Below are 25,389 nucleotides of genomic sequence, written 5' to 3'. Positions count from 1 at the left end.
CAGAGGCCACTTTAGAATTCCTAGTACGATCTTCAGACTACATTCTGGGGCTTTGTGAAGATTCTTTGTAAATCGGAAGTGGTTAGTAGGACTTGGCTAGAGGTAAGTGATCAATAAATGTTTATTGGGTGGATGGATGGATGGAAGGAAGGATAGGTGGTATGCAATTTCATGGAGTAGCTAGAAAACCAAATATCCTGTCTCTTGATTCAACTTCCTAGAAACCAAAAAGAACCTGGCATAATCAACGAGAGAGCCGACACCTCAAACCGAGCTCAAACTGTCATAAGGAAACTCACTCGACTCAAATTCTTTTACAGAGAAAGCATCTTTTAAAGAGATAACTTAAAAGATTACAAAGGGAGACCTGGATTCCGCCATTGCGGGTAATTACGATGACTGATTTGGACGTACTTGCATATGGTGTGACTTCCACCATAGGTCCTGTAGGACCACACAGCACGGTCCTCCCCGCCTGCCATAGAGCCCAGAGTTCTCTCCAGCTGGGAAACTACGACCCCATCAGCTTCTAAAAATATTATCAATCTGGAAGAGGCCTCGTGGGAAGAATAATTTGACTATTAGAAGTTTCTAGATTTTGTTCTGAGTAAAGGGCCTTTTCATCTTTTCATGCTTTCTAATTTCTTGGCGTTGTTTAATCAGCAATACTGCTAACAGCCAATACTTATTAGGCTCCCTCTTTTGAACTGTTCTCAGCATTACACAAGCGTCACGGCATGAAACTTTGGAAGAACCTTTGCAGTCATGACTACTATCACCCACATGTCACAGATGAAGAAGAGCCATGGAGATGTCGGGTGACTTCCTGTGTCACCCAGCTGAGACATGGAGGCCCTGAACTGCCCCCAGCAGCTGTCTTCCTCGCGACCTCAGCCCTGTATGAAATGCGGACGGTCCACATCCTCTTCACAAAGGGAAGACCCTCCCTCCCCCAACCCATATTGGTTGGACATCCCCACCCCACCCCACTACTGCAAAACCAAACTCTATTTCAACTTGCTTCTCAACAAAGTAGACAACTCTATCTTGATTTCACACGCCGACTCTTCGTGCCCCACCTCCTAAGTTAGCGTTTCCCCAGGGCTGTTCTGAGGGAGGTTCTGTAACGATGTTTTCTGTGGTTTGGAGTAAGTTTGGAAATGTTGGATTGAACAGCTGAACAACACTTCTTCACCGTAAGACTTCTCCAGGTCCTTACTTATCGATGCGCACTGCACGTCTTCCAGAGCAGGCCGGGAGATCGATCGGAGTGCGTGGCAAACATATCTGACTGGAGAACACTTTTCCCAAGAATACCTTGAGGTCCCACACGAGGGACGCTGCCAGAAAGGGGTGGCCCCACGGCTCAGGGGCCTCAGCTCTCATCTCAGACCGCAGACTGTCTCCCGAACTGTCTAAACTTCTCTCTCAATCACACACGGGTTTGAATTTCCAGCTCATGCAGCTTCGCTCCCTCTCACAAACCCTGTCCCTTTGGCAAAACCAAGATAGAAGATGCTCCCGTGATGGAGCAGGAGTTGAGGGCTGCTTGCTTCCCCTTATGGAATCATTTTATAATTTTCAGGGCAAATTTGATGCCAGGAAATAGTTATCACTCCAGATGAGCTTCTTTCCCCAGATACTAAGAACTAAGTAATCTGTTTGCATTTCCTTGTTTGCCTTCCTTATGGCCAAGAGAAAATTAAATAACTAAATATTTTAATATATTAAAATTTAAAAATTTATATTAAATATGTAATAAACGATGCAAGCCAGCAAGCTCTGCTCAAAGCTTACATCCTTCCTCAACTGTAAGACCCGACTCCTTCCAGACTCCTGTGCTTTCTATTTCTCCCTCTGATGGTTTCTTTACTTTCAAATTAAACTGTCCTTTCAAAGTAGGTTTTAACATCTTAGGTTGCCCACCCCTTTAGAGAAGGAATGAACCAATGACTAAATGAAGTTATTCAACAAATGAATGCTGGGGACCCGAGATGCACCAGGTTGCATACACAGTGGTGACTAAACAGACTCTGGTCCCCGCCCTCACGGAGCTGACAGTCTACTGACAGGAAATCAACTCGGGACTGTGCAATAGCACGAATTGAGAGGAATGCTTCGCAGTGCTTATCAAGAGAGAGAGAAGGGGTGGGTGAGAGTAACCAGAGTGGGGACTGGGGGTGGGTGGGAGGGCCCCATCTTCAGATGAGGGGTTCTGGAAAGGGAGGGAACAAGGAAGACAGAGGCTGGTGCTGACAAGCAGCGTGGCAGAGACCAGCCCGGCGGCGCCCTGTAAGCCAAGCCACAGTAAGGATTTCAGGCTTAGCCTATAAGCAAATGGCAGCCGTTAAGGAGCTTTAAACAAGGAAGGCTCATAATCAGATTTCTGTGTTTGAAAAAAAAAATCTTTCCAGCTACAACGTGGAGACTACATCAGCAGGAGACAGAGAACACGTACAGAGGCAGTCACGAGGCTGCGACAAGCTGCGTCTCTTGGAACTGTTAAGCAAATAGCAGTGAAGTTCATTTCCAATCAGTTCCTCATTGCCGAGGAATGGTAATGGTGTTTTCAAAGCCAAAGGGAAAAAAGCAGGAACACAAGAAGCTTGAGAACACTAAGGCGTGTTTGGAGAACAAGCATCCCACACCAGTCCTGCAAGATCCCTTCGTCTCCCCGGTTCCCCCAAGCTGGACCCTGCTCCATAGACCATGTGGGCAGAGAAGGGCAGCCGGGCACTCAGGAGTCCCCGAGGCCACATCATCCACCCACCCGCTCTCTGGCTGTGTGCCAAAGCCGCCAAGGGGTAAGGAGGCAGATGCAAAGGAGAAAAGGATGGCCTGAAATTTCGCGAGATGCCAGAGAGGTCCTGGGCAGGCCAGCCCTCGGAAGCACCAGCACCCCAGGAGGGAGGTTTGTGTGCTGAGCATCCAGGCTGCAGCATAAGAAAGGCTTTGCGCTCAGCCAGAGGCAGCCCGGAGAGCCGCACCTGCACACTGCCCTCCTGCGTCTCCACAGGGAGAGCCTCTGTCGTCCGTGACTTGTTCCTACTAAATTCATCAGATAGTTTACAAAGTTCGACTGCACAGAGCAAAGGGTCCCAGTCTCCCTCTTTTAAGGGTTCCCCACCCCTGCAAAATTTCTAATAAATTGTTCCTCCTGAATATAGGAGCTGATAAATCTTCCTCTTTAAATTGGAAGTCTAAATCTTCCCTAAAAGTCAACACTCCCTGAATTTTCTCTAGAAACAGTAAAGAAAAGTCTAAAGGTCCTCCGGCCTGCGTGAGAACAAATGCTATTTACCGGGTCTCCAGGCACACTACACCAGGAATTCCCGTTGTCTTCTGCACACTCCCCTCTAACCCGGCCCTACACTGCCCCTCACCCTACTCCCTCCAGGGCCAGGCCTCCCGGCATAACTTCACAAACGAAGGAAGAATAAAAATGACAAGTTACCATGTCTTTTGCTCTTTCCACCTGCCAGATTCTACACTCCTGCCTTGTAACACTGTCACTGAATCATGACGATAACGTCAGGTGGTATGCATTCTTAGCGCCAGCCTCAAATGAGGAAACTGGATTAGATTAAGTAATCTGCCTTACTCACACACTGAGCGGCAGAGCCAGAACTCGAACCCATGTCCACCTGGCACCAAAGGCCAAAGTTTCAACCACTGTGGCTTTCCACCCAGAGGAATTTTTCTTTCAACTTTGGGCAAACCTGTTAACTCTTAGGGTCTTGGTGGCTGAACAAGAACAGAACTGGAGGCCATTGCTCGTTCCACTGCATCAAGCATCCACAGCAAAATGACCCTGGCCTCGCTGGAAAATCGAAGGCTGGACGTCTAACCCAGAGAAACAGCGCTCATCCTGGCCTGCTCTCATTTTCTAAGAAAAATGTTTCAGAAGGGGAAAAAATGCTATTTTCATTGCAGAAAAGAGTCACTGCTTTCTTAGCCAAAGCCAGCTATTTACTTTTTTCTGGCAACCTCATTGACAAGCCAGAGTGCAGTACACGAGATGCTCACGGGGGGAGCTCCGCGGACTTCCACGGGAGGGTTCTGGTTTCAAGCATGAGGCACGACCTCATTTCTGCAAGCCAACCTCAACTACAGCCTTGAGACTGCAAAAGGGAGGAAGAAAGAGAGAGAGAGAGGGAGAGAGAGCGAAAAAAAGAAAGAAAGAGCTGACATAAACACTTGTTCTGTCTCTCTCTCATGGAAACAGTCTCCAATTTCTTTCATAATTGCATGGAGTCAGCTGGGCTGACACTCACACCATTTCTCTTACATGCCCCTTTCATGCAGGAAAATGGGGCGTTTAACACATTGCCCTCCTCCCCACAGAATCCTTTCTCTTTGGGTAGCTGGATGGAGATGCCCTGAAAGAGGTTGGGGGGGGGGGGGCGGTCACAGTTGACGAATCGCAACCGTGTGCAAGCGATGCACAGGGAGGGAGGGAGTGAAAAATGAAATTCCTCTGTGACAATAACGCACGTGTCCTAGGGAAATGAGCCACACATTTTTTACGAATCGAGAGCCCAGCGCTTTCTTTATATGTGCGCCAAACAGCATTCCTGGGTAGCAGCTTCATATCTCACGAGGTGTAAGCCACTTCACTCCGTCTTATTGGAAACATTCAAAACAAGGCAAGTATTCTGAGACCCATAAAATTGATGGAATTCTAAGCACACCAAAGACAGAATGGACGAGAGGCTCCTCTGTTGAACTGGCTTTAATTTATATACACTTTAGCAGCTTAACCCACCTTTAAAACCCAAGCAAGATTTGAAAACATTAATAACTATAAACCATTTTTCTAAAACGGTCTCCCACTCTCTCAACGACGTTAAAACTCACTTGCTTAAAGCTTCAAGGACACAAGAAAAATGAATCCCAGAGTCCCTAGAAAACTGGCTACCACTTCTGTCACTAACGTGACTGCTCACCCACCTCACCGGCTGTTGGGAAGGCAAGAGAGGCCTCCGGGGGGGTGGCGGGGGGGGGGGGGGGGCAGTCCAGCCACCAGCCTAAAGGTTCCCGGCAAGTCCCAGACAGCAATGAATGAGGAGAGAGGTGATCAAGCACGTCTATTTATCCTGAAGCCCAAGTACCTTAGACAGAGCGCGGAGGCAACAGAAGACGTTCCTCAGAACGACCAGGCCAAATACCACCGTGAACTCATGAGCACAGTTTTAAGTACTTAGAAGAATTTCATTTTCCCACTTACCCAAGGTAAGACCCATAGGGAAAACTCAATTTAAATATTTACTCTTTTAATTTAGAAGTGCTTATACAGATGGCATACTAGGTACAGTTTGAAAAAAAAGAAAAGCAAAGAAGTGTAAACCATGACCACTGCCCTCAAGGATCTTAATTAGGGCTCAGAAGTCCCAATGACCACGTTAGCAAGCCTTTCCAGGGCACTCACAACGTGCGAGCACTATGCGTATTGTGCCATTCAGTCTTCCCAACAACCCTATAGGGAAGATATTTCTTTTATTCTTTTATGCCCCGTTTGCAGACGAGGAAACAGAAGCTGAGACAGGTGGAGGGACTTGTCTAAGAACATGCAGAGAGTGGCAGAGCTCGGATTCAAACGCAGCGGCCTCATCCTGGAGCGTCCCTGAGAAAGCTCGCTGCCTTCGGACAGCGAGTCCCAGAGGCTTCCACGGGCGCCCAGGACAGGCACACAGAGCTCACTCTGTTCATGCCCCACTGTAAGCACACTGCGTAAATAATTCATTAGCTCTTTATAATAACCTTATAAGCAAGGACTGTAACTTTGCCCAGCTTTATAGATGAGGAAACTATGGCACAGAGGGGTTAAGCAACTTGCCCAGGGTCACACCTTTCATAGGTGGTAGAGTCTGAAATCAAACTCAGGCGTCTGGCTCCAGGCTGTTCTCAGAGCCACTCCACGGTCCATCTGTCCAAGCATGGAGACCCCAAGAGGTCCAGTAAGTGCTGGTTCCATTAATAGGATAACACCAGAGTCCAGGAGCGTAAGAGCAATAGTCCACTATCCTCTGCGCTCATCACCTATACCTGGGGCATTTCATTCAGCTATTTTCACAACATTTTAAGATAAACATTGACAAATTGGAATGTGTCCAGCAGAGAGCAAAAAGAGGAGAAAACGGGGAAACAATGCCCTAAGAATATGGAGTTACTGGGCATGTTTGGCCTGGAAAGGAAATTTTGAGAGCACACATGTGCCATCTTCCTAACATGTCAAGAGGGCCCTCACCACCCTAAGGAGACGTGGCCAGCAGCCCTGGGACCTAACTGGCTCATCAACTTTTCCCGAGTAGCCAGGATGTGTCAGATGGAGGAAATGCTCCCGAACCGAACAACCTGCATTTCAGAAGTGGCAGGTCTGCTCACTCAGCAGGGAGATCCACCAGAGGGGGAGGAACGGAGAGCAGAGACGCTCCTGCACCGGGTGCAACGTCGCACAGGCAACCCGAGACTCTGCCATTTATCCTGTCTCACCTACCACTACCAAAAGTGCCACAAAAATCCTCACAAATTACACCCCTTCATCATCTTGAAGAGGCCAAAAGAAGCAGCCCCCTAAAAAGAAGAAAAATGTTTTCAGTGGGCTGTACATTGAGAATTTGACAAGTTTGAACAAAACACACCACAGTTTGAAATAAGCCAGAGGACCATTCGTGCCCTAAAATGAGAGAGTGACTGTGAAGGAAAAAGGCAATTTCTCTCCTCCACTTCCTTCTCCTCAAATTCCTCTTTTGTTAATGAACTTATTAGCACATCTCATTAATAATTATCTTGGTCCTAGGGCATGTGTTGTCCATTTTTTACATGTTTACACTGAGCAAGACACTGTGGCATCAGCACCCTGGCTGCCCCAGACCACAGAACCAGCTCCTCACACATCAGCCCTGGGCCCAGGGCAGGCATTCACTGTCCGCCCCTCTGGCAAAATGTTTTCCAATTTCTGAGTCAGGAGAAGCATCTGAGGTCAAGATCTATAAACACATTCCAGAATATGAGCACTTCCAAGTGAAAAACCTATCAAAACCACTGCAATGGTTTTAAATTTGTCAGACAATACTTCCTATGAACTATCGCATTCTTTGTGACAATGAAGATGCATACATATTTTCAGTATTACTGGTAGTATGATTTTTAAAGGTTTTTTTAATTTTTTTTTTGAACAATGTATTATTTGGTAAAAGACATAATAAAAATCTTATGCTATTTCAAGGCATTCTTCTAGATAGGATAATGAATTTTCCATAGATAAAGAATATTTTTCCTGAACCAATTCTGAGAGTTTTTAGTGATACCTTTTCTTTCTGTCTCCATCAATGGGACTGAGAGATTTGCATGAATCCCTCCAAAAGAACTTAAATCAGCCGATCGAAGGGACAGTGACAGGCTTCTACCCCACATCAGGAAGGTTTGACTCCGGCTGCTCGCTGCTTCTGGATGTTTTCTCAATACAGACTTCTGTCTGCTTTGTTTTGTTTTTTAAAGAATGGTTTGGAGGAGTGAGAGTAGAGGATAGACTAAGAAGAGAAACAAGATCTACCACCAAAAAATATCTTACTGTATAGTTTACAATCCAATTTCAAATGGAAACACCATTTAACAGTAGCTGCAACCACTAAGACAGAGGTACCCCACTGCTCCCTGAATCCAGGAGCGAACTCATCCACGGACGGCCAAGTCTCCCTGCAGCATCGATGACCTCAGAACCAAGGCAAAGAGAAGTGGAGGCAGGATTGGGTGCGAGAGCTCAGAGAGCGCCTCCCCCACCACTTACCATATCTCCAGTTCCAACTGAGAGAGAATATTTCTCCATAGGAATACTGTCTCCATAAACATAAGATCATAAGTATCCCTGATAATCTTGGGAATCTCAGATCATCTCTCAGATCATCTCCTACCTTCTCATTGGCTTTCTTTGGTTTTCGGAAGCCAAAAGAGATCACAAAGGGGCTGGCCCCGTGGCCGAGTGGTTAAGTTCGCATACTCTGCTGCAGGCGGGCCAGTGTTTCGTTGGTTCAAATCCTGGGCACGGACATGGCACCGTTCAATAGGCCACCCTGAGGCAGCGTCCCACATGCCACAACTAGAAGGACCCATAATGAAGAATATACAACTATGTACTGCGGGGCTTTGGGGAGAAAAAGGAAAAAAAATTAAATCTTTAAAAAAAAAAAAAGAGAGAGATCATAAAAACACAACCTATTTTTACCATTGTGGGATTTGAAGAGACCAAGCGCTTATGACTAACAAAGAAGATAATTATGCCTCCATTATGTCTCCATTAGCACCACTAATGAAAGGAAGAAGTGAAAGATAAATAACGGACAACCCGAAACCACTTGATCTGCTCCTGTAGCAAGGTCGCTGGGTGCTCTTGCAGTAGGCTTGCCTTCCTAACTATTGTCCTCCCTCCAAACCAACGATAAAATTGGACTGCCTTCAGGAACACACACTGAGTGATAATGGGAGAGAAGGCCAAGAAAGGCTGGGTGGCCTTGGATGAAGCTGGGAGGAATGCGATTGGGTGACATGTCTTTACATCTACCGGTAAGTGAGCACTGACTACACGTGAGGCTCTCCATCACCTTCTTGTATTACCTTTACTAAACCCTCCGACAGCACTGCCCTACGAACATCACCACCCCTATGTCACAGATGAGAAAAATCGACGCAGAAGGAGGTTCAGGAATTTACTTGGGACCTGGGACTCGGGGCCAGACGTGTGTGGCTCCAACACGTATATTCCTCCCACTCTGCCTTGCTGCTTCCTGTCTTTAAGAGACCATTCTCACGGCGGATAATCCACAGACAAGACCATCCAAAGCTGATGGTACAGAGCGTCACACAAGGCTTGTAAGTATGAAATTTAGGGAAGGATGATCTTTAGCTGTTTCCTGCTGGGACCTACTGCAGACCACCCCGGTACATCATAAACACACTGACCATGAATTTCTTCCCACACGTGTATGTTGACAGTTTCTGTTGAAACCAGGCAGTTTGTTTGTTTCTATTTCTCCACCAAGTTTAATACAGAGGATTTTGCAAAGCCACATTTCAGGTTAGATCTTACACTTTGGCAAACAGTATAAGATCAGTGTTTAAGCTTGATGGCGTCTCTTTAGTGTAAATTAGTGACTCAGTATTAAAACTAGAAAGCAAGCGGTTAAGAGACCCCAGCTAAGACAAGTTTCATTAAAACAATAATGACTTAATACTCACTGTGCCCAGTTTCAGAAAGCTTCAAGCTCCCTAATCATTTTCTGGATGGTTTCCATTCCAACCAGTTTCCACGCTGGTGTAAACCCATCAATCTCCAGTGAGGATGTGCGTGGGAAAGCGAGCACAATGTGAAGTCTACAGAGACCTTGTTGCAACGTCAAAATCAGGTGATGTCAGTTTAAATTACAGCTAATGGGAAAAAAAGGCACTTAAAGACACATGTCTCCTGGAGCCTGTCTGGTTGCTCAGAGCAAATGCTCCTCCAAGTTGGGTAGAGAAACCGGTTCCCATCTGCCTAGCAGTTTTCTCACTGCCTCCAGTTTCCAAGAAGGTGCTTGGCAGCAATGGCACGCTCCACAAGCCAGTTCACACGCCTGAGCACTGGGGACTTGGGAGTCCGTGGACCCCTGATGTTCCGCAAGGGGATGATCCCTCATACTAATCCATCAGTCCTTTGTGCATATCACCCTCTCTTTACTCCCATTGGTACTGGGCACCCACAAGCATTCATTAAAGAACCTACTGACTTTCTGGTCAGAAGCCCTAACTTTTTCAACAACAGGGACCCCATTGGTATTCTTCCCCCACGGGCAGCATGTGGCAAAGACTCTACCATGTGCTATTACAATGACCAGACGGTCTACTTCTCTTAGACTTGGAAATGCAGAAAATAGTTTACAGACCGCATTACTCCCTTAGTCCAGGGAAAGCAGCTTGCAAAGCGGTCAGATTATCATGTGAAACAGGAAATAGCAACCATAGAAATAACGCCTCACATTTACGGAGTGCTGACTATTCATGCCAGGCATTGTGCTGAGTGCGTTATTTACATTAGCCAGTTTAATCCTCACCACAACCTTGCGAGGTGGGCACTGTAATTACCGTCCTCACGGAAAGATTCAGAAATGTTAAGTAATTTGCCCAAGGCCACCAAACAAGCGCCAGAGCAGAGATGTGAATGCCCGCCGTCTGACTTCAAAGCCACAGCTGTCCCCGCTGCCCGGGTGCCCCTGCCTCTCACTCAAAGCTGCGTTTTTAGCTCCTTCCCACTCCCTTTGGAAAACAACATATGCACTGTGCCCCCTTTGGGAACGTTTAGAAAGCCTGAAGTTACCACGTTACCTCTCCAACACCCCCATCCTCAATCTGCACAGTGAGGCTGATCATTCTTACAGAACAGAGAGAGGGAGAGGAAGAGAAGAGAGAGAGGGCGGGAGAGAAGAGAGAGAGGGCGGGAGAGAAGTGAGAGAGGGAGGGAGAGCGAGAGAACGCCTAGAACGTCAGAAGTATTCAAACCCAAGCCAACAGCATTCCCGAATAAACCAGAGATGGTTCCCTTAGTCACTGTTTACCTGTCCCTAACTTCCTCCACTCACAGTACTAACGTAGGGATCCATCTCCTGGATGTCCCAGAGGCCCTCAAATATTTCCTTATAAATTCCCTTCTTTGAAGCTGAAAGGCAAAGAGGTTTCACTCTGATAGATTATGTCTCTACGTCTCTGATGAAAGCACCAAAGCCAGCCTTGGACAACCAACTCTGGGTGGCTCCCTCCAGATACCATCTCTACTTCCTCCCCTCCCCACCAAGAGAAAAGAAATTCCTGGGCGAGGTGAGAGTAGGAGCTTCCTAGAGATGCCCAGAGTTTAAGCCAAGGTTCTGTAAGATCAGCTGCACGTCTGCACGCAGATACAAGGAGTTTTGGAAGCATACGTGAATAATATAAGGATGTGTGTGGAGGGGAGCTGGGAAAGGCAGAACACCAAATGATATCTACAGTCCGCTCTCAACCACACCGTTATGGATGCGTGAACAGGGACTATGAATGAACCCAAAAATATATAAAAACTTTGAATTGTACAAAGGGAGAGCCCACACACATTTTTCCTTGTGTTTTGAGTTCAGTTTCTGTTATAATATTTGTGCAATAAATAATAATTTCAAAAACACATTATATGCAGAGTGTATAATTACTTGATACAAGTATAAACAAATTAGCTTTATAGCATGTCAGCCAAGCATTAACCATTTAGAACATTCTGAGTTAGGATGCCTGTCTGGGGTTACTTACTTCCCTCCCCCGCCCTAAAAGGAACTGTTCCAGCTGCAAGGTTCCCTTTGATCAGGCTCTGTGCCTCCAGGCCCAAATTTTATGGACAGCAGGACACTACCTCTTCTGGGAGCCTGACAAGTGTTCTGGAACAACAGAATGAGGCCTTCCACAGGGTTCCTTTCCTACCCAGCAAAATCACAACTACAGTGACTACAGTCGGGTTCCTAACAGCCTAACACCACAAAGCTGAGTTCTGTCCTGGAAAAAAGATGTGGGGAAGAGCAAGGTTCAGCAGAAGAACAGGGAGCACTGTGAGTCAGCTGTGTGGCGAGGGCCCCCTACTTATACTTGTTCTGTAGCACACACACCCCTCTTAGGGCCTCACGAGAGATGGTGAGGGTGCCGTATCTCAAGGGCTTGGCAGCTGGCACAGAGGCTGGGCACGCAGACACACAGTCTGGACACAGGGCCAAAGGAGCCGCAGGCCCGTGCGGGAGATCACTGAGACTCACCATGGAGTGAGGGGTCTCTGACAAATTAAAATTCTGGATTATTAGAAGTTCCAAATAATCGATAACAATCACAACCATCATTATCACAGTCGAGGGTTTGCCGTGCACAAGTCCACAGGTTAAGGTCTTGTCCCGTGTCTCTAGGTTTCCACTGTTCTGGGAAACAACTAGAACTTAGGGTCTGGGCCCTTTTTCCAAAATACCTCTGATGGTACAGTGGAATCAGAGGGACATTCCCACTAATGCAGAGATTTCAACACAGCCAGGTCACGAGCCTCTGCAATCACTCAATAGATGCTATTTATACAGAGTTGTGGGGACGACAAAAGAAAACAGAAGAAACACACAATTCTTGGCATTGAGAGTCGTGCTAAGGTTTAAGTAACATGATGATTTGATTCACATACTGCAAATGAAAACGATACAAAATGAGCGCCTATTTGCTAAAAACCACAACAAAAAAGTTGTAAAAATATATCATGAGTCTTGAATACTGTTTTTTCTCTGTTTTCCACACCACATTCCCAAATCCTACTCATATTCCCAAGCTCAGCTCAGATGTGTGGCCCCCATGAAACTCTGGTCCCCTCTCTGTACCCTCACTCTGTCCCCGCCACCCAGCGGGTGGTGACAGCCTCCTCTGAACGCGCGCGGGAGCTTGCCTGAACCTGGCCAACTGCACTACCACAAAGAGCCACCATTTTCAGATGCGCATCTGCGCCAGGCCCTTTTCATGGCGTTTCAAGTCCTAAAGCAACCCTTCCAGGAAGGCAATGTATTATTCACAAGTTAAAGATTTAGAAACCAAATGGAACGAGATTGAGCAACTTGCCCGAAGCCAAAAGAACTAAAAAGTGGTAGGCCCTCAACTGGCACCCAAGTCTATCAGATTCCAGAGCCCTTTGCTCTGCACCCTGTCACATCCCAGGGACCGGCCACTCTCTGCGTCACACCTATCTCTCTCACCGTGGCAAGAGCCTTGATGGTAGGACCCACGTCTGAGTCATCACACATTGATTTACGAGCCGTCTTAAGTAATCCCCAAAGTACATGAGGAACAGAACACAGAGTAGATATTTAATAAACACTTGCTGAATGAATGATAAAATGACAGAAACCCCACAGGAACAGGTAGAAAAGACAATTGTCATAGCGTTGGCAACAAAAGGCAGCACTAATACTTTTCTGGACCTTTAATTACAGAATGTCCTCTTCCTCCCTCGGCTCAGGTCAATTCGTCCTGATGCCACAGCCACCCTCTCAGCACCAGCCTCAGCCTCAGCCCAGGCCAGGGCTCCTGTGGGGTACCACAGCCCCGGGCCCTGCAGGCACTGACATTTCTAGAGAACCAGCTACACTGCCATTCTCAGTAGCAACCTTCACTCCATAAGCTGCAGTATTCCCCAAACAGCCAGAATCGGGAAAAGATGGGCAAATCGAGAAAGGGGAGCTATCTGGCCCCTGCCCTCCATTTACATGGCCCACCAGAAACCTGTGAGTCTTAATCTAGATTTATTTCTTCTGTTAAAACATAAAGGACAAGTGGTCAGGAGCAGGTCCATAGATTTTTCTCTGACTTTCATTAGATGGGGAATATTTTCGTCTGAGAGGTCAGCATAACCTGGAGGAAAAGACAAAAAAAAAAACTCTCTGAGAGCGAACCACAGTGCTACCCCGACGTGACACAGGACCGCGCCTCCTGACCAGCCAGCCACCTGCTGCCACGTGTGATGAGACTCCCTAAAAGCCATCAAAATAGGTTCATCTTTCCCATTCGACATTATCATCTCGCATATTTCACATCTCACACAGACTCTGTGGGGAAAGGAACATGACTGTTAGGTAATGTAGCTGAATCCCTCAAGGGTGAAAGAAAACTGGACTCGCTGCATAAACCATCCCACAGGAGGAATCGAAGCAGAGATGAGGCTGAGAACGAGGCTGACTACAGAAGGCGGAGCCCAATAAACTGACTCGAGTGTTTTATTTTGTAAAACCCCCTGGTCCAACATCCAAGTTTCGTAAAAATGTCTTATTCATCCATTCATTTTAAAACAGCATTAATCGTGTGTCTGGTGCGGTGCTATGAACTGGGAATACTATGATGAATAAGGCTTTGTCCCTGTGCTCCAGAAGTTTGCAGTCCAGCAGGAGTGAGACTATCTAAGAAAAGCATTCCCACACAGTGTGATAAGGGCCAGGGCCGAACAGCGTGGCGGCCACAGCATCACACTGCTCAGCTGCATCACCGGCCACACCACATGGTCTAACTGAAGTTAATTAAAATCATGGTTTTCACTGTGCATACCCAGTGATTTCACCTATGTTATCTGATTTCATCCTCAATTAAGCCATCACAAGAAAACATTCTTCCTAGGAAAAAACACCTGAGCTGACTCTCAAATCTATTCCTTTCAAGTTATGTAAAAGAACACCTGGAATTTCACAGAAAATAAATTTTGGTTCAGAAAGGAAACGGTTTATGACAAACTAAGATATTTCATGAGATAAACCATAGCTTCTCCATAAAGACTTCTCAATAAAATAGTTTCCAGCCACTGCACAGGCTTAGTCTGGAAGAGCAGACTCCATAGCTAAGGAGAGGCACTTTCTGATTCTGGAAGGAAACTTTTAAGGAAAGGATTAGAAACAAAAAACTAAGACAAAAACAAAAACTGAGGTCTCCAGAACTCCAAGGGAGGGAGAAAGCGTCCCCATCCTAAATTTGACTGACAAGAGGAAATTCACCCCATTCTCATCGTACTTGATGCAGAAAAGCAGAGCTCTTATTTTCGAAGGAAACCACTTATCCACGACACTCCAGTGGAAATAACATGCTCAGGCATCTGGGGAGCCGTCGGAGACACCTCAGTGGGTCCTGCGCCGAGCAGCCACATTCTCCGGCCACATTTCTCAATGTTTGATACTTGCATTACCCCAGCAGGAAACGAGCAGTCTTTGAATGGAGGGTTTTGTTCAGAATTCTAATAGCTTCCAGCATTTGCCCCAGACCACAAGGAGTACACCAAATTTACTTAGACATCCAGGCCAGACGTGAAGAATTTCTCTGTCAGATCTAGTAAGCTCCACCAATTTAACATTTTTGGCTTCTCGTGGGCAAAGAGAAGACAGCCAAACAGCACTGTGCCGGGGGGCACGCTGGTGACATGTGGCAGTTCTTGAAAGAAAATTAATGAACACCACCAGAACCCTTCTGCCCGCTCTGCTCTCCTCATTCGTGGGACAGAAGCAAAGTGTTAGCAGTTGGGGCAACCAGGCAACTGCAGCTCCTGAAAACAGCTCCAAGGTCACTTATCCCCCCCAAGACTTGCCACATCTCATTGTCGGCTTTCAGGACGACCTCGCTGTGAAGCTTGTTGACTTAAACGGAGAGCCATCATTTGTTCCATTCAACAATTTTGTCCTTGTTAATCTAACAAATAAAAAGGCACCACTGCAGCCTCTGATGCAGTCACTATGTACACTAACTATGTACAGTCAAATCCATCCAAAGAGATACCGGTTTGGGGCCTGCTGGGTACCAGGCACCGCACCAGGCACATCACATCTATTAATTTAAGGATGATGATGATGATGATAATCAAAACAATAATATTATTATAGCATGATGTTATATATTATTCATAATACATTATTGTAATGATAACAATAATAATAACAATCAATCAACAACAATCATTTAGCAAGTGCTCGCGGTGTGAAAAGCCTATGGGAAATGTATCAACATGTCTGTATCACTCCTCACAACGCTCCCAGCAACGTATAATTACTACTTTCCCCTTTTATAGTGAAGAAAAGAGGATTCCAAGAGATTAGACAAACTTGCCCAAAGTCACCCACCTTGTAGATGCCAGAGCTGGGATCTGAACCCAAGCCCGTCTCCAAAGGCAACGCCTGGGCATCGCTAAAGGAGGTCACGCTGACATAACCTGGAACCCCTGTTGTCGCGTATGAGGATGAGATAGACGGTGAGGGAGCCCTGCTCACAGAGGAAGAGACACGCTGGTTACATTACTCATCGGGACCAGAAGCGCAACTAAACTACTTTGTGGGAGAGCGTTGTCATCTCTCAGGTACCCGGACCAGCACAGCACATGTGACCGGTTCTCATCCCTGAAAAGAACAATCTTGAGTAATGAACCGTAAACGGAGACAAGGACAGACAGGTAACACGAAATAACACAACTGTCAGAACGACAGCTTTAAAATGCTTCCCTGGCAGATACACTCGATTTCAGTGACCTGAAGCGAAGTTGCCTATGGGGGTGTGTGTGTGTGTGCGTGCACGCGCGTCTGTTTCCTGTTGGATTTTCTAGTTTTACCCCCGTTCTCATGTTAGTATACGGTAAAACATTCTTTACAAGGTTTTGAAAGGATTCATCTTAACAAAGAAAACATTCATAAAAGTTAAATGAGAAACTGAACTCATGGGTTGGATGGCTAATAAAAAGCTTACAGATTTCTGATTTCTGAACAGAACCAGGAAGGAAGAGGTAAAATGAAACAAAAGCAAAAACCTCAAAACCTTGAGGTTCCAAAATTTCAAGAGGAAAACATGATTGAAAATTTTGGAAGGCTTCAAGGAGAGAAAAAGGCACTGTCCAATTGTACATCAGCACCGAAGCTCCGAGAGGCGGGGGACATGTGTAAAGTCCGGCTCTTCCAGGTTCCCGCAGTGACTCAATGGTTCAATACGTAGTCATGGCCAAACTCCCAGCCCCAGGGATTAATCCAGATTTAGAGCTGACGAGGACGTGCACAGCTAGAATCCTGCCAGTGACGGGGTAGGAGCTCCTCTGATAATGTGCAGGAAACCATCCAGAGGTCCCTCCCCACTCACAGCAAAACAACACACACGGACACTCAAATACGATTTGCACACAATTTCCAAGGGTCCATTAGTCACCTGAGACGTGGAGTCCAGACTAGGAACCCTTGCACACAGTAAGAATGCTTACACTTGAAGATCTGGCAGAGTTTAGAGCCACAAGCCAGATGATTCAGCTGCTGTCTTATTCTGCGGCCTCACAACAGGCCAGTCTCTCCAGGTTCTCAGACGTGAGCTGAGGGTGAGTGGCTCTCATTTAGGCGATGGTGCAGCCATTAAAACGTGGCTGCCGGAGGCAGGCTGCCAGAGTTCCAGTCCTGCCTCTGTGTCTTACAGCTGTGCAATCCTGAATAAGTTTAACTTATCCCCCTCGTTATCTCTGAGAGAGGGACTGATAATAACTCCTACTTCAAAATGTCGTCAAGATTAAAGGAGTCTTTATACGGAAAGCACTTAGAACAACACCCACCTGGCACAGGGGCAAACACTAAATAAATGTTACTGTTATTACTCTATGGTCCTTTCTAGGGAAAAGGAAGATGACCTAATCTAATAGTTCATCTCAGAGAGGCTCTATAGAACTACAGAGAAGGGAAGTTCATGCTGGCCCTAATTTTTATGCCCCATATCGAATCATTTGTCCATTTCTGCTATCTTTGCACAGCTGACCATCTGGTTAACCGAACGAGTATCATCATCTATGTCTCCATACAGTGGCAGTGTTGGGTGTTACAAAATTTAGTTAGCCTGTGAGATTCATCACAGAGAACGATTAAGAAAAACATGCCATCAGACTAATTGCTTTCCTTCATTTCAGTTTGTGAAGGCCTGCCCAGCACAGCTTCGGAGTCTCAGACCCAGAAAAGGTGATGAATTAGAAGAGACCTCAGTGATGGTGACCATCCTGTACATCCAGTCCAGCCCTCACCCTGGGCAGCGAGGGAGCCTACACCCAAAGGCGGGCGTGACTTGCCTGGACAGGCCCTGCGAGTAGGTGGCAGAGCCAGGAACTCAGACTCTTGGATGTGTGTTCGCTCGTCTGCCTCCTTCCTCTCGCGTGCCAACCCCTGGAGGCAGAACCCAGTCATACATGCCTTCCCACCTCGAGCCAGCCAGCACAAGAGACACCGGAGGCCACAACAAAGGGGGCTAACAAGAACCTGAGCGAGGCAGGGTCCTGGCTTCTTCTACGGTGCTATTTCTACCCCAAAAAGGAGACAGTCATCTCATTCACTGAAAAGAAGACGACAGAGCAAAGCAGACATCACGCCTGAGTATCCTGCTGGTCTGTGAGTCAGGGGGCCTGAGCTCTTATCCGACGTCTTCCCTAACCTGCTGTGTGACACTAGGCAAGCACTGAACTTTTCTTAGAAAAAGATGATGAGGCAAGCTTGATAGAGCTGGAAGAAGTCAGATTTTATGAGGGCAGAAGACAGAATTAAATAATAAAGGGTATAGTTAACTGTACGTCACTTTATCTTTCTATTATATTTAATAATTCTTGAAAGGCTTCTTTGTACATTATCGCTTAAGCTTCATGGTAACCTTGAAGGAGGTCAGGAAATACAGCCCCATTTTACGCACGATGACACTGAGGCACAGAGGGGCCACGTGTTCACATCAGAGTTAAGGACAAATACAACCTAGACCAAGGGGCAGAATTCACAGTAAGGAAAGGAAAGATACGCTCGATGGTATGAAGGGCCCAAGAAGAGGCAGCCTGTAGCTTCCAGTTGGAGTTAATGAGCCATGGAGCCTGGTCAGCACTCCCTAACTGCCCGCTCTCTTTGCTCGAAATTCTATGTTCAAACATACGCCTCCCACAGCCGCAAAAAGATCGACAGGTTACAGGAGGCACAAAGTCAGGACATCTGGCGGACGGTGAGACACATGGGGGAGGAAAGCCACTTGAGATGCATCTGCCGACAGCAAAACAAAGTGCACATCCAAGCATTTCACTGAAACCACATAGGAAGAAAGATCCCAAAATGTGAAAAATGACAGTAAATGGAAATTACGTGATACCCATTATGTATTGCCTAAACTGAATTTAAATGTCATTAAAATTCACTTTCTTTACAGAACATTCCATTTTAAAACTTTATTTTAGTAGACCTCAGCAAATACACAGAATCAACTCTCGAGGAAGGGCCACTCCACCCCCAATCCCTCTATTATCACAGAAAGCCCAAGGCGACCTCCTGCCTAACTGGAATTTGTCATTTAAGAGTGCCCCCAAATCTTTTCAAACACCTTCTCGACATCCTGATAGCTTCCCGCTTTATTGATGAGGGCCACCATCTCAAAACAGAATCCCAGACAGCTGGATCTCCCCGATTTCCTACAGCTGGCCCTCCTGAAGATTCGCTACTCACGCAGGCTGGGCCAGAGCAATACACAGGAGGAGGGAGCAAGATAGGAAACCCAAAAGCAAACCAAAGGACTGACTATTAACAAAATGGAAAACGTTACTCTCAATTTGCACACGCAGCATTTGATCATTTCTCCCTCAAATTCATGAGAACCATAAAGATAAAAGCTTTGGCAGCCACACCTCAGTGTGCAGCGTCGTGTCATCACCAAGCTTTAATAACGTCCTCATTCTGCTGGGGAGCACTGCGGGAAGAGGCAGGATGGAGCTCCTGGGCTCAACAGTCCAGATTCCTCCCTGAGAGCTGTGCGCTTCCCCGGAGGAAAGCTCCTTTCCAGAGAGAGAAAACCTTTTATCTTCTGGTCCAGCCATTTTCAAGACAACCTAACCTAGTCCACTCAGCACTTCATCAGGCAAAACCGAATCTTTTGGCCACGAGCAACTCTGTGTCGAGGTGAGGGAGGAGATGGCAGAAGACACGTCCTTTCTTAGATGTTAAAGATCGCACACCCTCCTAGCCATCCATCCTTATCTCAAGGGACAGCCACACAACTGAGGAATTTGTCCTCTCTATTGCTTTTGCTCAAAACACTATCTGCTGGCCAGAAGACTTTCACACGTTGCCCACCACCAGACTGTACCCGCCGATTCCTTTTAACTTCTTCCTGATTTTCCACTGCAGAGTCTCATTAACTGCTTTGCCTCCCTGACTGTTACTTTACACTGTCGGAACTTCCCCCACCCTAAGGCGTTTGCTATTAGGTATTTCTCTTTAGAGACGGCACACGAAATCCATGACCAATTAAACCCAAGGAGGTGTGTTGCCCAGTTACGTCACACATCACTCAGGGCCCGGCAGAGTGGTGGCGGCAGGCCCGAATTGTAGAACAGTAACCGTAATCATTATAATCATAGCTACTTACTCTGACCTTGTGTGCCAGGGATCTTAAGGTGTGTGGACACATGCATGACACAGCACGATTCTGCATGATGAGGAGAAACACGGATTCTGCTCTCTGATGGGCCTGGGTTCAGCTCAGAGCTCGGCCACTGAGGCCATTTTCTTACGCCTTCTGTGCCCCGTGCTCCTCAGCTATAAAATAAGCCCATTCACAGGAGACACCTCGCAGGGCTATTCTGAGGACCCCATAAATCACCAGCATACGGCGCTTAGCCCAGGGCCTAATTCATACTGACAGCTACCCCGTCATCCCCATTGTAAGAGGTGGAGACCGACGGTCAGAGCTAGGTCAGAGCTAGCACAGGACACGGCTGGGATCAAATCCACATCAGCCCAGCCGTGAAGCTCTCGCCCCTCCTGCTGCCTCGCGCAGACCGGAACATCGGTGGCGGCCTGACCAGACTGCCCAAGCTCCTCCCACGGCATCTCTCTGCAGGGAACCGGCAGGCATGACCTGCTGCTCTGACACGAGCTCCACGTTGTACACATTTCTGAATCCCCAGGCCTGGAGCAGCACCTGCAGAGGGAACGCTTGTTTGTTGAATGAATGAATGACTAAGGCAATTCAAGTACAGTAATAATAATCGCTAAGTAGCATGAACTGTGTGCTGGGCACCATGCTAAGAAATTAATATATAATGACACTGATTATGTATTTAATATTTAATTTAAAAAATCAAATAGCGTCTGTAGAATGATTCAAGGGGCAGAGAAGAGGGAACGACATATCCTCATTGAATAGGAGCCACTTAAGGCGGCCTTTAAAGGACAGAAAGAACTCAATGGAGTTTGTAGAGGCAGTGGAGGGCATCAGACAAAGGGCCACATGGGTGACGGCCAAGACGTGAGTAAAGAGCCGGTTGTCACGAATGGCCTGAGAAGGAGAGCAAGACCAGGTGAGAGGGAGTCTGTGGAGGAAGAGAAAGAGATGCGATTAGAGGCTACAGTAAGGCCAGTCCAAACGCGGCCTCCAACACCAGGATGGGACGGGCCTTGACTCTGCTGAGACGGGAGAAGCTAAGGAAGCTGCTGGTAGCAACAGGGCACAGAGACACAGCATTCTGCTCCAAGTCTTCAACACAACAGACGAATGTTGCAAAGAAACTGAATTTGACTTCGGGAAGGCAGACAGAAGCATCAGAGTCCCCAAGACAGAAAGGAGGGATCCTCATCTTCACGGGGCTGCTCTTCAGGGAAACACTGACCGGGATAAGGGCGACTGCCCTTCTTAAAACCACTCGACACCGGAACCCCTACCAGTCAGAAAACGGAGTCAGAGGGTCCTCAGACAACTGTGCTGCGCCCCACAGAAGGGCACCCAACCGGGGAGCAAGTGAGGCCAATTCCACCCAGGACTCCTCGGCCACACTGAGCCTGGTGGCACGGGACGCAGACACACAGTGGAAGGGGCAGCTTTCCTAACTAGTCCAAAGGCACCATAAGGCCTGGGGCTATCCTAACAAACAGTCTAATTTCTTACTCAATTAGCCCATCTCACATCGCCAGACTGCACGCGTTTAGACCCGTCACCTGGAGACTTAGAGTCACTGGAGAAGCACGCTGATCCATTCACTCGTGCGCTCCACAGCCATGCACTTCTTTCTCTCCAGAGCGCTGCGCTCAGAGTGGGAGGCATCAGAGCTGACCGTCTAACAGACAAAACCACGAACATAATAAACAGTAGGGTGAAAGAGAATAAGGATCCTAATTAGCATTCCTGACAGCATCCAGAACCTTGCTGCCTAGGTCATGGTCAGGGCAGCCGTACCAGACCCGCAGAGGAAAAAGTCCGATCCCCTCATCTAAACAAGACAGAAGGAAAAACACCACCATCGTCAGATTTAAATACAAAGGACACTGGAAAGTTAAACTCAACTAGTACTTTTGGAGGCAACACAGTTTACTCTTTTAAAGCAAAAAGTCAGATTTTTAGAACTAGCAAGGTCTAATCTTGGTTTAGCCACAGAATCACTGTGCCATTCTAGGAAAATATGCAAAATATCCCCAGTCTCCATTTCTGCATGAGGGAGAGTGAATCAGTCACTGAGCGCAGAATGAGACATCCTTAGCCCACGCAGTGTCCTGCTCATTAAACCACCACCCTGCCTTGGCCGTGGATTAGAAGGGGGAAAGACAGAGACGCCTTTAAGCAACTCGATCGCCAGGCAAGAACAGTAAAAACAAAGGAAAGCAGAAGACTGCACTTTAAGTCAAGAAAACACTATTTCAGGAAAATAAGCATTTAGCCTAAAAGCAAAGGAACGCACGTTGAAGCTTAGAGGAGAAGCTGCTAAGTGAGAGATACGGATAGAAGGACTCCACGTGTCTGTCTATTGGTGGACAGTCAGTGGAGCTCGCTTCAGGGACAGAGGGCTACCCTTTAAATTAGGCTGGGAGGAGGGGTTCCTATGTGCCTGGAACTATGACAGATGACTACATTTATTACTTCACTTAATCCTCCTAACAACTGGCCAATTAGACCTCATTATCCTTACCTCACAGAAAAAACCCTGTGTCTAGAAGAACACAAGCCTCAAGCCACTTCCATCTCGCCAACGCTGCATTGGGGTGGGGGAGGACTCCAGAGGCACCTCTGGGAACCGAAAGCTGCTGAGGAAGTAAACAGGATAGTCTTAAGAGGCTTACCAAATATAGTTCACTCTACCATCTCTAGCAGACCCAAATATAGTGTGGACTTGCACTTGACCTTGGCCCCAAAGGCACAAATCCGCTGTCAATTGTCTCCAGTTGATAAGAATGCACAGACTCACAGCTATTTGCAGACCGGCTGCAGTCTACTCGGGTAACAGATATCCCAGCACATCCAGCATGGAACAGGCACTTGAGATAAGCACACTCCGCGGCACATTTCAGACTTGGGGTGCTCCGCACCCGAGGCTCCGCCGTAAAGCGGGAGACCTAAACGTGAGTCTTCACGTTGTGTGTCTACAACATGGCTATTCTGTTCTTAGTTTCTTGATGTCCACATTTCATTTCGAGCATTAATTAGGTGGCTTTTACTAACCACATTCGAATGAGAGGCTACAAAAAATAAACAGATAAAAACTAGGTCCAAGCCATCAAAAACAATTGATTACTTAGAAATGTAAAAGAGACTTCAACTGCATATATAAAAACACACAGTTAATCTCTTTTCTGTAAAAAAAAAAAAGCTTCCAAAAGTTGTTGATAAACTGATACTTTGAAAATTGAATCCTATTTGTTCACTCATTGATTCAGCAAATGCTTATCGAGCAACGCTTAAATGCCTGGGACTAGGTTAGGGGCTGGAAACGCTAAGATAAGAGACAGTCCCTGCCCTCAAGGAAATAAAATCTAGTGGGGAAAGAGGGTAAACCTGTCACAACAATGCAGGGAGGCGAGGGGTGTGCTGAGCAGCCGCAAGCACAGTACCACGGGAGCACAGCACCACGGGAGCACAGCAGAGGGCTCCTTACCTGGCCCCTGGACTCAGGGATGGTGAGATTTGGAAGTTGGGGGATGGAGGATAATTCCAGACAGAAAAAATAAAATGGGTCACTTCCACTTCTGGCCAAGATGGAATACCAGGGACAGGTGTGAAGACCTAGATAACAAGCATTGAAGGGGAGTGACCTCTGAGAGAAGGGTAAAACGAAGTGAGTGCCACGAGTCCACCAGCTTACCTGAGAGTTTCTGGACGGACGAGTGGGGGGGCGGGGGACTCAGTGGCCTTCCTGAGTTGAGTAAAGGGAGCTAACAGTCCAGGCAGAATAAGGCAACCAGCGTCCAGCAGACACAGTGCCAGAGTCAAATATGTGGAGAGATCGTGCAGATGGAAGAGACCTGGATTTTTATATGTTACCAATAAATAAAAGTGTTAATTAGAAAAAAGAAAAAGAAAGATGGGAAAGAGGGGCAGAGTAGCAGAGAAGGGAGAGCTGCACAGAGACCCACCGGGAGTCAACCTCAACGCTCAGTCGGATACTGAGCAGTGCCGGCCATGAGGTAACCCCCAAGGGCTGCAGAAGGAAACACCCACAGGACGTTCCCACCTGGAAAACGTGACTCCCCAGGCCTGGGGCTGAGTACATGGAGGGGTCTTGTCTTCGTCATGGGGAGTAATGAGCCCGGGACTGCCCACCGCTCCAGACCTGCCCAACAAATCTTAAAGGCAAGACCCAAAAGAATCAGATTGCTTCCAAGCAACTTAACTTTGCCCAGAACAAAGACACAAACATCCAGCCCCTAACACAGTGCCGCTCACAATGCCTGGCACCCAACCACAAGTTAGTAGGAAAGTTTGACCCCTGATGAGGAGAAAACCCATCAAAACTGACCCACATGTTAGAATTAGAGGCCAAGGACATTAAAACAGTTCTTAGAACTATATTCCATATGTTTAAAAATTAAGCAAAGACATTGAAGATATAAAAAAGACCCAAATCAAACTTCTAGAGGTGAAATCTACAATGAATAAGATGGAAAATACACTAGATTTGGTTAACATCAGATTAGATATTGCAGAAGATAAAGATTAGTGAACTTGAAAACACAAAAATCGAAACGACCCAAAACGAAACACAAGAGAGAAAATAGAACTTAAAAAGTAAACAGAAAAATATCAAAATTTAATTATTTTATCTTAATAAACATTAATATTTATCCCTGTCCTTAAATAATTTACAAACTGTATGTAGAAAAAATTGTAATAAAAAAGAAAAGAAAATCATAAAATATTTGAAAAACAGAAAATATTATAAAACAGAAAAAAATGTCCCAAGGCACCACATGATTACCAAACAGCACACCTAACTGATCAGAGGAAAGGAAAAAATTATTTCAGGCTGGGGGGATCAGGCTAAGACGGGTCAAGAGGAAACAGGTGAATCGTCTGTTTCATAAATGGAGATTTTCATGTAACTTACAGCACTGTTCATTAGTATATGTTTAGAAATGCAACGCTTTTCTTCCCGGTTCATTCACCAATTACTGAGCAGCATCTATGTGCCAGATGCTAGCTAAGCACAGACACGTTGTGTCTCTACCCACGATGGGTCATAATCCAGAGAACGCGATAGAAAGAGATGGCTACTGGCCACCGGGCAAGACGGGCTCTCAAGGAAGTGTGCCTGGAGTGTTGTGACAAGGGCATTAACTCTGCTCGGGAGAAGAAACACACAGAGAAGAAATTCACAAGACAGAGAGCTATCGCCTATTTCTAAAATCTCCAGATTTTAGCCAAATGTACTTCCAGATTTGGCTGCCACGAGCTGCTGGAAAATAAGTAGAAAAGTCTACCCTGGAAAGAAGCAGGAAGGCAAGCCTTTCTTCACATGATTTCAATGCGCTAATCCCGGGAGGACGAAGCCAGGAGCCTCCTCCTGCCTCCAGGCGAACAGCCACGCCCGCACGGTGCTGAGAGCTGGAT

The 25,389-nt window shown here is 46.7% G+C and overlaps 1 protein-coding gene across 3 annotated transcripts in view; it reads right to left on the bottom strand.

Annotated features, from left to right (window-relative positions):
• ROR1 (receptor tyrosine kinase like orphan receptor 1) overlaps positions 1-25,389 on the bottom strand; it is a 356,964-nt gene that overhangs the window by 266,022 nt on the left and 65,553 nt on the right. The window contains exon 1 of one of the 3 annotated variants that reach the window (XM_046645641.1): positions 9,235-9,297. The exons of the other annotated variants lie outside the window; for them this stretch is intronic. The gene's annotated coding sequence lies outside the window, so the exon portion shown is untranslated. Of the gene's footprint in view, positions 1-9,234; positions 9,298-25,389 lie in introns of those variants that run through there. 3 annotated transcript variants of the gene reach the window in all.

Source organism: Equus quagga, chromosome 18 (assembly GCF_021613505.1).
Source record: "Equus quagga isolate Etosha38 chromosome 18, UCLA_HA_Equagga_1.0, whole genome shotgun sequence".
NCBI lineage: Eukaryota > Metazoa > Chordata > Mammalia > Perissodactyla > Equidae > Equus > Equus quagga.
This window is presented reverse-complemented; position numbering and strand designations above follow the sequence as displayed.